Source organism: Mustela lutreola, chromosome 3 (assembly GCF_030435805.1).
Source record: "Mustela lutreola isolate mMusLut2 chromosome 3, mMusLut2.pri, whole genome shotgun sequence".
Lineage (NCBI taxonomy): Eukaryota > Metazoa > Chordata > Mammalia > Carnivora > Mustelidae > Mustela > Mustela lutreola.
This window is the reverse complement of record NC_081292.1, coordinates 125,802,890-125,814,630: the sequence shown is the minus strand read 5'-3', so window position 1 is coordinate 125,814,630 and position 11,741 is coordinate 125,802,890.

Below are 11,741 nucleotides of genomic sequence, written 5' to 3'. Positions count from 1 at the left end.
AACATGGGAACCTAACTTCACTCTCCCCCTTCCCTCCAATCTCCTGAGACTGTTTCCACTGAACCAACCCCAAAACAAGAACTGGGGAGCCACATCCATCAGTTTTGCAGGCTAAAAGCATGGTGGTGTCGGGTTAGAGCAGACAGACCACACTGCCATGGGGCTGCCTCCTGCTTATTTGTTGTTGCAGGTGGGGTTGAAGAGAAGAGGGAGGATGGGGGCCCTGCCATCCTGTCAGACACGGAAAATCTAATGAACACCACTTTTAGGATCTGTCATTGTCAGTCGTGTGATTCTTCCCTTAGTTATCCTCTACTGCCTAACAGATTACCCCAAAATTCAGCCACTTGAAACAATTATTCATTACCTCATAGTTGCTATGGCCATGAGTCCTGACTTGTCTTATCTGGGTGCCTCTGCTTAGTGTCCCTCATAAGACGGCATTCAGGGTATGGGCATGGGCTGCAGTCACCCCAAAATTTAACTGAGGGAGCATCTTCTGTCAAGCTCATTTACACAGCTGTTGACAGACCTCTGAAGATCCATTTCTAAGATGACTCACGTAGCTGTTCATGGGACTCTGGCTCTCGCTGGCTGTTGGCTGGGGATACACATTTTTGATGTATGTGCCTTCCCATAGGGCTTCTCCCAACACAGCAGCGGGTGTCCCCCAGAGCAAGGGTTAAGAGAGAGAGATAGAGACAAAGAGAGACAGCAAGAAACAAAGAGAAATAGCAGGTCTTTTTAAAGTTACTCTCAAAAGTGACATCCCATCAGTTTTTTATTGAAAATTGTATTGTAGAGCCACATGGAGCTGTAAGAAATTCCGTGGAGCGATCCCATGTACCCTTTATACAGTTTCCCCAATGGTAATGCCTTGCAAAACTACAGTGAAATATCATATCCAGATTATTGATGTTGACATAATCCATTAATTTTATTCAGATTTCTCCAGTATCACTTGTACTTTATTGCCTGTGTATTGAATTCGCCACAATTTTATCATCTGTGTAATTTTTTGTATCCACCATCACATTCAGGAGAACGAATGGTTTTATCAACACAAGTATCTCTTGTGTTGTCTTTTTATAATAAGACCCACATTTTTCTCCCCATCCTATTCTCCCCCTAGTCCCTGGCACCCAGTAATCTGGTCATTTCTGTAATTTTGTCATTTCAAAATTATTATATAAATGGAATCATACAGTGCACAGTCTTTTGAGGTTGACTTTTATAATCATCATAATTTTCTGGAGATTAATCCAAATTGTTTATGTCAATAACTTGTTCCTGCTGACTTGTATTCCATGGTAGGTATATGACACGCCCTGTGTCACCATCCACCTTTTGGAGGACATCTGGATTGATGCAAGTTTTTTTTTTACTATTATGATTAAAGGTGTTCTGCACATTTACATGTGGGTTTTTGTCTGATCAGAAGTTGCTATTTCTCTGGGATAAATGCCCAATGATGCATTTGCTGTTTAATTGTGTGTTTGGTCTTATAAGAAACATCCCAACATCTTTACAATATTCTTTTTCTTAGATGTGAGTCACTAGGTCAACCCACTCTCACAGGGAGTTCTTTATGAAAGGGCACACACAGCAGGAGACAAGAATCAGTGGGAGTCATTTTGGAAGCTGAAGCCTGCCTAACCTTACCTTTTTTTTTTTTCCCCCTTCCACTTCTTGCTATACCTTCAAGGAGGGGTTTGGAGTGGTTTCTGTGATTCTTTCAGATACGAAAACTTATATAAAATAACCTTTAGTTGAAACAGAGAGGCCAGATTGATTCAAATTTGTGGAAATGTTTCGATGAATTCTCCCCTATTCCTGAATTTGGTATTTGAGCTCACTCATGAGCCTTCTGATTAGAAAAAGACTTAAGTTGAGTCTATTCAAATATGGAACAGGTCTGTGCAAGCTAAAACAATCACACATATCAAATAACCAAGAAGTCTTCAAGATGAGAACTGGGATTTGGGCAGAGACAAATTCATTCTCCCCTCTTACTGTAAGTGCCTCCTATTCTAGCCTCCACCAACTCTTTCTGTCCACATTGGTGCTTTGAATCACACTGTTGTTCCTGTTCTCTAACTCCCATCTGTCTCAGCCAGCATCCTCTGTCTTGCCCCGGAAATCCTGGAGAAGACCTGAAAAAGCAACACCACACTTCCATCTCACACCTACTTCTCTGCTGGTTTAGAGAACTTAAGTCCATAAGCACAGAGTGACATTGTGCACTCACTGGTTCCTGCTCCTGAACAAGGAAAATTAGTGACAAGGAGTCCCATTGCTGTCATCCATAATGTGTTCAAGATAAATACTCATCTAAATATCACAATCAAAAATGCCCAAACAATACTATGTGATTGAGTTCCACTTTTTAATGACATTCATAACTTTTAACGAAAAGTGAAAAATATGTTAAGAATAAATTTAGAAACACACATTAAACTTAAATGTGAACATTCTGTTCCAAACAAAGATATGACTTGAAAGAGTTATTTTTGTTTATTCATTTCTCTGATTGCTTCAGCTTGGCAAGGTCTAGCCTTACTAATGGTGAGTTCTCTTAAACCCTCAGCATTGCCCATTCTAGCCCTCACAGTGAGGGTGCCCTGCTGGTTTTTGTTTTTGTTTTTGTTTTTGTTTTGTTTTTTATAGAACATAATCCACAGCAAATGTCATTCACTGATGTACATCTAATTTACTTCTGTACATCTAATTTAGCTTCTCACCACACTCCATTTTTGACTCCTGTTTCTCTGCTGACTGTCCTTAAAGATTCATACCACGGCCTCAGATAACAATGTAATAAGAACAGTAGAATGGACATAAATGGAAATAAAGCAGGGCAGGTAATCATGGCAAGTTCCTGGGCAAACAAAAAATTCAAGCAGGTACAGCTCCATTCACAGTCCAGCCATCATTTCTTTCTTTTTTTTTTTTAAATTTTCTCTAGTCCACCATAGTTTTATGCTGCTTGTTCTTATTATACATGTTTGCTTCTACTTAAATGTTCTTCTGAATGTTTCACTTAGCTAATTCTTATTTCTGGTCTAGGCTTAAACATTGTTTCACCAGGAGCCATTCCTCAATCTTCCAGATTAGGCTAGATATCTGGACATACACATCCATAGCCCTTTGTCATGGCCCCTTGCAACATCCATCACTATTTGATCACATGTCTAAGGCCAGACTAGCCCACTAGCTTGCAAGCCCCAGGGAGAGAGAGAACACATTCTGATTTATCACTACTATATCCCTTCTTTAAGCTCAAATTCTAGAACACACTGAGGGTTCAAATAATACATCTTAGGTAGTTAATTGTAGCTAAGTGATTCAATAATAAAAACGAATGAATTTTTCTTGAAATAGGCAAAATTCCAAGTGGAGAGCTTGTCAGGATCAGTAGTTCCAAGAATGAGTAGCAGGAATCCAGCCACAATGACTAAGATTCAGACATAGCTCTAAACACTAAGAGAATTGCTCCAAAGGGAGAAAGATTTCCGTCACAGAGGGAATGGCATGGGTATTCTTGTGTGACAAGTACTGAGCTCCTAAAATGTGGAATATATGCCACAGATTTAATCTCAAGGAAATTTTAAGCATAGTTATGGGAGGCATATATTCCAAATGAAAATATTTATTTGATGCTGATACACCATATTTTTCCTCCTAGAAACCAGATTTGTTCCAAACACCAGGACAGTTTTGTGACTGAAGTTTAGAGCTTAGTGAGCCAACACTGGGGATTGAAAGATTTTGTGGAAAGACATCTAAGCTCACCAGGATCTTTTCTATTAATCAGCCATTCTTCAAGTCCCTCATTGCACAGAGGGATAGCTAGGGATAACCTGTTACAGAAATCTCAAAACTCACCCTCCCTTCACTTTCAACTTCTATAGTTCCTTTTTTTACTGTATCTCCAATATTCTTCAGTGATATATGCATTATACAGAACCTTTAATTAATGTATTTATTTTTCATTTTGGAGTATAAGTGTCCATCAAAGTTACCTATTTTTAGCTGGTCAATCTCTCAAATAGGTGTGTACAACTCGTGTTAGACAGTGGTGCCATATGAATTATGCTATTGTGCACAAAAGGATAGCTTTCTGGAGATGTCAAAGTTAATAGAAAACAAATACTATTTCCCTATCTTTGGGAAAAGAGTGCCTCCATTATAATTGGCATGAAACATCTAAGTGCTCCATGGAAGCCTCATTGACATTCTCCAAATAATCTACTTTAACTTCAAAGTTTTCTTGTTGTTTCAATCAACTACAATATTATTTTGATAACTTAAAGTTTAATTTCCTTTTCCAAAACATCTTAAGTTAAAAGAACAAAAAGGGGAAGTAATTTTCCATCTACAAGACTAGACCAATAGAGACTAGATAGAAGTTCAATAAAACCATTATAGTTTTTGTAATAAGATTAAATCAGCTCTTGATTGAAGTACACAAGGCACTTTTTGCCAAATTATATTAGGCCCTTGGCAATTGCCACCGTTTTAAGGGAAGGATTTTTTTTGAAGGCTATTTTCCCATATTACAAATGCTACAATTTGATGAATCTTAAGTGCCTGCAAAGTATCTCAATGGGTATCTTCGAGAAATGAATCACTTTTCTTGTGTTAGGATAGTTGGCTGTCAATTTTCCTGTAAGTTTTATACTGGGCTGTTACGTTTTTACACTGAAACACTTAAAAACTAATCCTGTGCTAGTTCCAATAATTTCCTAAATATCAGACAGTCCCTTCTCCCTCAGAGTTACCCATTAGTCAGGCATTATTCTTTTTTCCAAGCACTCTATCTATAGTGTATGGAATCTAGATTTTTCCCCAAACCAAAGGAAATGTAGTATTTCACTCGTATTTATTAAATCACAAAACGTAAGTCTCCTTATATAGAGAGATATACATTTTATCTATTACCAGTGTCTATTCTTATTTCTATAAACAGAATCAATATCTTTTAAAATCGTTAACCTTTGTATTCAGATCATCTGTTATATGATAAATAAAAAATAAAATCAAGGTTTATTGAAAACTCCATATATACCCATAGTATTATGACTTTAACTAGCCAATATTGTATTTTTAAAAATCACTTTTAGGGGCACCTGGGTGGCTCAGTCATTAAATGCCTACCTTTGGCTCAAGTCATGATCCCAGAGTCCTGGGATTGAGCCCCACATCAGACTCCTTGCTCAGAGGAGAGACTGATTCTCCCTCTCCCATCCCCCCCTACTTGAGTTTCCTTTCTTGCTGTGTCTCTCTCTGTCAAATAAATAAATAAAATCTTTAAATTTTTTTTAAATTAAAAATCACTTTTATATCTGGGAAAAATAATATTAATTGACCATTGAATTAGTATTACTGTATTGAACGTTACTCTACAAACAACACTCTTTCATTACTAGGTAGTTACAATTTGCATAGGGAACCAAATTTGTCAATGACAAAAATGTTATCTAATTAAAAAACAATTCTGAAAAACTGGTTATAACACAAATTTTATTTTTGGCTAAACATGAATTTGTTCAGTGTACCAAAAAATCTTAAGATAAAGGAATTGAACTAAAAACAAATGCTGGTATGAATGGTTTTTAAAGAAATACTGTATTTTTAATGTTTCAGTTATTTTAATTCCTTGTTAGAAATAGAGAGCACCAATTTATGAAGATAAGCTCTATTTGGTAGAGAGAACTTGGAATACAGATACTGTGGAGCTGAGGGGCAGCTTTGGCTTTTGGCGGAAGCTGAGAGTCTAGATCTTTCTGATAGACCTTGCGCTGCTCTGTAACCTGGTTGTTTTTTTTTTTTTTTTTTTTTCCTGTGTGTGAAAGTTCTCATCTTTTTTGGTTCCTGGGCTTATGCAGCTTCTTTTGAAGGAGATATCAATGAGATCTTTGGGGATTTTCACATAAGTTTTGATGGAGGTGGCATTGACAAGTTTCTTTTGGGTTCAACACAAAGAAACTTAAACTGAGGACCAGACATCCATTCACAAGTAGCAAGCCAATGCAGCAGCTTCAGGAAAACCATCTTTTTGCCTCTGTGGCAACAAGTGGGAATGAACAGCATGGTCATGGACGCAGCAGGATCTTTTCGTTTTCCCACCTGCTGATGAAAGGTTCTTTTAGTTTGTTTGTTTGTTTGTTTTGCAGTGGTTCAACAACTTCTGGGATGCATCTTCAAGCTAATAATAACTAGGCCTATTGACAATTTTGAACACTTGGGTGTCACCATTCTTGTCACTAAACAGCTGGCTCGTGACCACAGCAAAAACCATATCCTTTATTATTTCAGTCCTAGATTTAACTGTTGAGTATTTCCTTATGTAAATGGATTTCCTTGGATTGGGAATAAGAGCTGATTCCTTCTACAAACACAGGATTTCATCTGTCATGGGTCTTCTCTTTCTTGGGCATTTTGGCCCTGCTTTTTATTCTTAACCTTTCTTCTGGCAGCCAACCTTTCTTTGTTTCTGGTTTCCCCTCCTTAATGTGTGTTTTTGTGACTTTTTTTTTTTTTAAACCCACCATCATTCAAGATAGGAAAGCACAATACACTTTTCAAAAGTCTTTCTTCTTAAATTTTTTAACAAGAAGAATTTTAAATGGTATAATATTAGTAAAACAGTTTCCATTTGTTTTATTTTTCTTAGTAAAAAAAAATAGTCAAGCATATTTTATATAATTAAATCCTGACACTTAGATCCATTCACTTTATTTTATGTTGCTGCTGCCCAATCAATCTCATTTCCCTGTAAGACAATATCTCTCCATGTGACAAAATCTACTATAAAGACAGGAACTGGGATATGTCTGGGTGGCTCAGTCAGTTAAACATCTGCATTCGTCTCAGGTCATGATCCCAGGATCCTTAGATCCAGACCTACATTGGACTCTTTGTTCAGTGGGAAGCCTGCTTCTCCCTCTGCCTGCCACTCCCCCGCTTGTGCTCTCTCTCTGACAAATAAATAAATAAAATCTTTAAAAATAGACGAAATAGTAAAAAAAAAAAAATGTGGGAGGGAGGATTTGTAAATTAGAACTAGAGATTTTTACCACCTTTAGTTAATGCTAATGCATTATTTCTTACAATTCATATCATTATAATTCTTCACAGTGTTTTTTGGAACCAACAGTTGTGAGCATACCATCAGCTTTGAAAAAACTTTAAAGGTGAGTTTCTGTTTTAATAAAAATATTGATATGTTTGGGGCACCTGGGTGACTCAGTCAGTTAAGCATCTGCCTTTGGCTTGGGCTATGATCCCAGGGTCTTTGGGATTGAGTCCCACTTCAGGTTCCATGCTGCATAGGGAACCTACTTCTCCCTCTCCCTCTGCCTGCCACTCCCCCTGCTTATGCTCTCTCTTTCTCTCTCTGTCAAATAAATAAATAAATTCTTAAAAAAAAAAATCTTGATATGCTCTTCATGATATACATGCTACATAAAATAAATGGGCTCTACTAGGATTCTTTTTTCTTTATATTTATAAGGAACAGGATTAACAGTATACAGTGGAGTTCAATATACTGTTAAATATTTCACATGGGAGTTTGTAGGAAACTTAGAAAGAACATCAAAAATAGTCGATATTTACAGTACTTGGAAAGTTTGTGATGAAATTACAGATTGTGCAATTAGTTAATCAACAAAGTTGTTACAACACTGAGTTTGTATTTTACTTTTTAAGTATAAACACACAAAAGAAACTCCATATATGAGGTAGTCATGAGATTGGTATTTCTACCTGCTATTTAATATAACTAAATATGAGATTTTTCCCCACATGTCTTATTTTTAATGCTTTATACTATTGTTTATCCAAAAGATATGTAGAACTCTATAATTAATACATTATTAGCTGAGAGATATTACACAGATACTTTATTAATCATTATAAGCAAATTGAGGAGAAGACATGTGTCATTCCATTGTTGTATGTATACTATTCCTTCACACATTTTGTTGAATGAATAATTAGTTTTCAAATAATTAAACTTAATACTCTTTACCTAAAATTATAAAAAAAAAATAGGACTGGATTTATCTTATGATTCAGAAGATTCTACTGAATTTCAACTTTAGGCAATTGCATGCATTCTAAATAGATCCCTTAATACCATGGAAAAGGCATTTCAAAGAAAATCCCTACTATCAAATTGTTTATATGGCATTTGCTTCTTTCCTGAGAACCTAGAATTCAAAAGTGATTCCAGTTTTAATTTTGTTTTGGAATCATGAGGGAAATTGCAACCATGTTTATTTTGAATTCCCAGTTCTATAAACTCTGCTTCAAATACAAGCTAAAAAAATCCTCAAAAGTGTCCTATGAGTTATTTATTAATAAAGCTTTTAAAGCACAAAGGCTTATTACCCATAGAGCCTGGAGAAAAACAGCGTGGCACAATAGAAAGAGCTGGGGGTTTTAAGCCTAGGTGCAATTTGTTGCCCTGACACTTATCAGGCATGTGAATGTGTGTGTTAGTCAACCACGGGATTACAAAGTCAGCCTCATCCCTGACCCATTTTGTTCCAGATGGTTCTACATAATGATAGAGGGTATGCAAATCATGTTTCCATTTAGTGCTAATCCATTGTTGTCAAGTTTAAATCTTATTTATGTTTCCATAAACCATATTTCTTCCTCAAGGGATGTGAAAATATTACCAGGAAAAAATGATATGGAATTCACCAATTGAAAAGGAGATCAATGTAGAAAAATGACAATAAGGAAAGGAGTGTAGATAATATCTAGACAACTTCATGTAGAGCAAACAACCTAAAAAATGGGCTAGTGGTGCCGCTGTTATAGTCCCCCTGGGGCAAGTGAATCACACTCTCATGAGATAGATTTCTCCCTGGGAAACATTCTCTGTGACAAAATTTATTCTGTTTAAAAGAAAAGGGGGGTGGGCGCTTGGGTGGCTCAGTGGGTTAAAGCCTTTGCCTTCGGCTCAGGTCATGATTCCAAGGTCCTGGGATCTAGCCCGGCATTGGGCTCTTTGCTCAGCAGGGAGCCTGCTTCCTCCTCTCTCTCTCTGCCTGCTTCTCTGCCTGCTTGTGATCTCCACCTGTCAAATAAATAAATAAAATTAAAAAAAAAAAATCCCACATCTAACACAGTTTACCTACTTACTTAGTTTAATGTTTGAGCTCTGTGTTAAATATTTCAAACAGGAAAAGCCAAAGTCCTTCACAGTTTTCGTTATTAAACAAAGACATCTTCTGGAAAGTTATAATAATGGTAGCAGTAGCCCCCTGTCTGTTCTCTGTCAGGTAAATACCAATAATATTCTAAAAACAGCCTCCTGAATATCATTCTAATCCATGATGATTTACATGGCAAAATTTCTTTGAGTAGAATTACGGTTTTGTGTATAGAACTAGAACTAAGAAAAGAAAAAAAAAAAGGGAAAAAAAAAAACAAAAAAACCCTACACTATGAAGTTACATAGACATGACATCTCAGAAAGAATGGTTAATGGTGGCATAAGCTTGACTCAAGGGTATTGCTGTATGCATTCTTTTTCCCAAATGCTTCAAACAAGGCAAAGAGTTTATCAGTAAAATACAGAAGAAACCAGGAATTTTTACTAAATTTTTCATTTCACTAGTTGGGAAGCTGAAAGAATAGTCAGACCTGATGATTTAAAACTATAACAACAACAACAGCCACCACCTTTGAGGATTTGTTCATCTTCTCATATGTGAGCTTAATCCAGAAGGTAAATCTAATCACAATTAAATCAGCATAGATTTTCTATCTAAAAAATAATCTAGCAACTTAAAACCAATAGAAGTGTACATTGGGTTTGTATTTGAATTCTGCCCATGATGAAGTTATAAGACATAGCTATATACCTAAGCTATTAATAATATGGGGATATCAATAAAGAAATCACTATATTGAAAGCACGGTCATATTTGGCAATGTTTTCTTAAATCTTTTTTTTAATATTTAATTTATTTATTTGACACAGAGAAAGAGAGAGATCACAAGCAGGCAGAGAGAGAGAAGGGGAAGCAGGCTCCCCACCAAGCAGAGAGCCTGATATGGGACTCGATCCCAGGACCCTGAGATCATGACCTGAGCCAAAGGCAGCAGCTTAATCCACTGAGCCACCCAGGCACCCTGTTTTCTTAAATCTTAAATGCATTATTTTTCAGGACATTTGGTTCTTTTTTGGGAAACTACAATTTATTGCCAGCACGTTTAACAATGAAGCAAATTGTCACATTTCTAAATAATGTACATACTTTACGCATATTTGAGAAAGTCATTTCACTTGGGAAGAGAGTTACTATTTTTCATTCATCACAGTTTGCTTCTGAGGGTCATTTCAATTTCTTTTAATTGTACTTAAGTGTTTCTCCCTCCACCCCCCTCAGTGTTTGTTACTCGCTTTTAATGTGATTTCAGAATTATAAATGGCTCAGCATATTGGTAAGTGAATTTTTGAGGTTTTTCCATATAGATAAGTGAAGGAAAACAGAGTGAGGTGGAGAGTGGCATTTTTTCCTAACAGGTTTTCATTAAAGGGGGTACTGAGTTAATGTAAATTTTTCCTGAGAGCATAGTTTATAGAATATGCATTTCATCAATACTATTAACTTATTTGTGCTTTAACTAATATTTTCTTAAGATCCATGAAGCTTTATCAGCATGATGCTTTTACTACTATTATTTGCACTGCTATTAGGAGTGAGGAACGCTGGCTAAAGATTTTCATAGCCATTTTATGGGAGGCAAACTCAAATGTTAACAGGGGCTAGGCAGATAATGTAAGGGGCGAAATGGCTCATTGTAAAAGAACAAGAAATAATGGGGACTCAGAGAGGAATTCTCTTCCAAGGGGGTCAGCTGTCACTCAGTCTTGACCCATAATAGTCACCCATCAAGTTGAACAAAATATGTCTCTGGGCCGACTTCAGCCTGCGGGCTATCAGCTTGCAATCTTTGTCTTAGAGATCAATTTGTCGAGGGTTGATTAAGTAACATAAACCAAACTAGACTCGTGTTTGTGGTGAAGTTGAAGTGTAGGAAGATAAACTATCCCATCAAAGGCTGGCTTCATGGATGTACAAGCTGAGTGGTTGCAAGAGTCCCCACACTTAGAAGGGCCCCTCACTTGGTTTAATGGTCTGCTGTTGTTGTCTTGAAATTCTTAATTATTTTTGAACAAGGGGCACCATAGATCCGTTTAACACAGTGTGCAGCAAATTACATAGCTGGTCCTGATTCCATTCAAAGTAACATTTGAAGTATTTTTCTCCTGAGTGAGTTAATATACCTCTCGGCAAACTTAATTAACTACTGGGAAGCGTTAAAAATGGAGGGATTCCTATGCTGTCAACTCACTCAACTTGTTTCCTTTGCAGATTTGAATATACTCCTTCCCTCTCCCTTCCACTCCGTGTATTACCTCTCTGTATTACCTGCCCTCAAAAGAGAAGGCGAGTGGCTTGATTCCTCAAACAAAGAGACAAAGGTAAAAACTCAGTAGTTATGGCTTCAAAATTACCTGCTTGATTTGCTAAAGAGATTTACAGGTTTCCCAAAGATAGACCAGAGACTTCCATTCTTTCTTTGAATTAAATATAAAAGTAAGTAAGATTTCATAGAAAAAAAAAAAAAAAAGATAGTTCAGTGATCAATAATACTGACAAGCATCGTTGTTTCCCCCTTGGTTGTTACTTATTTGTATGAGAAATAAATTA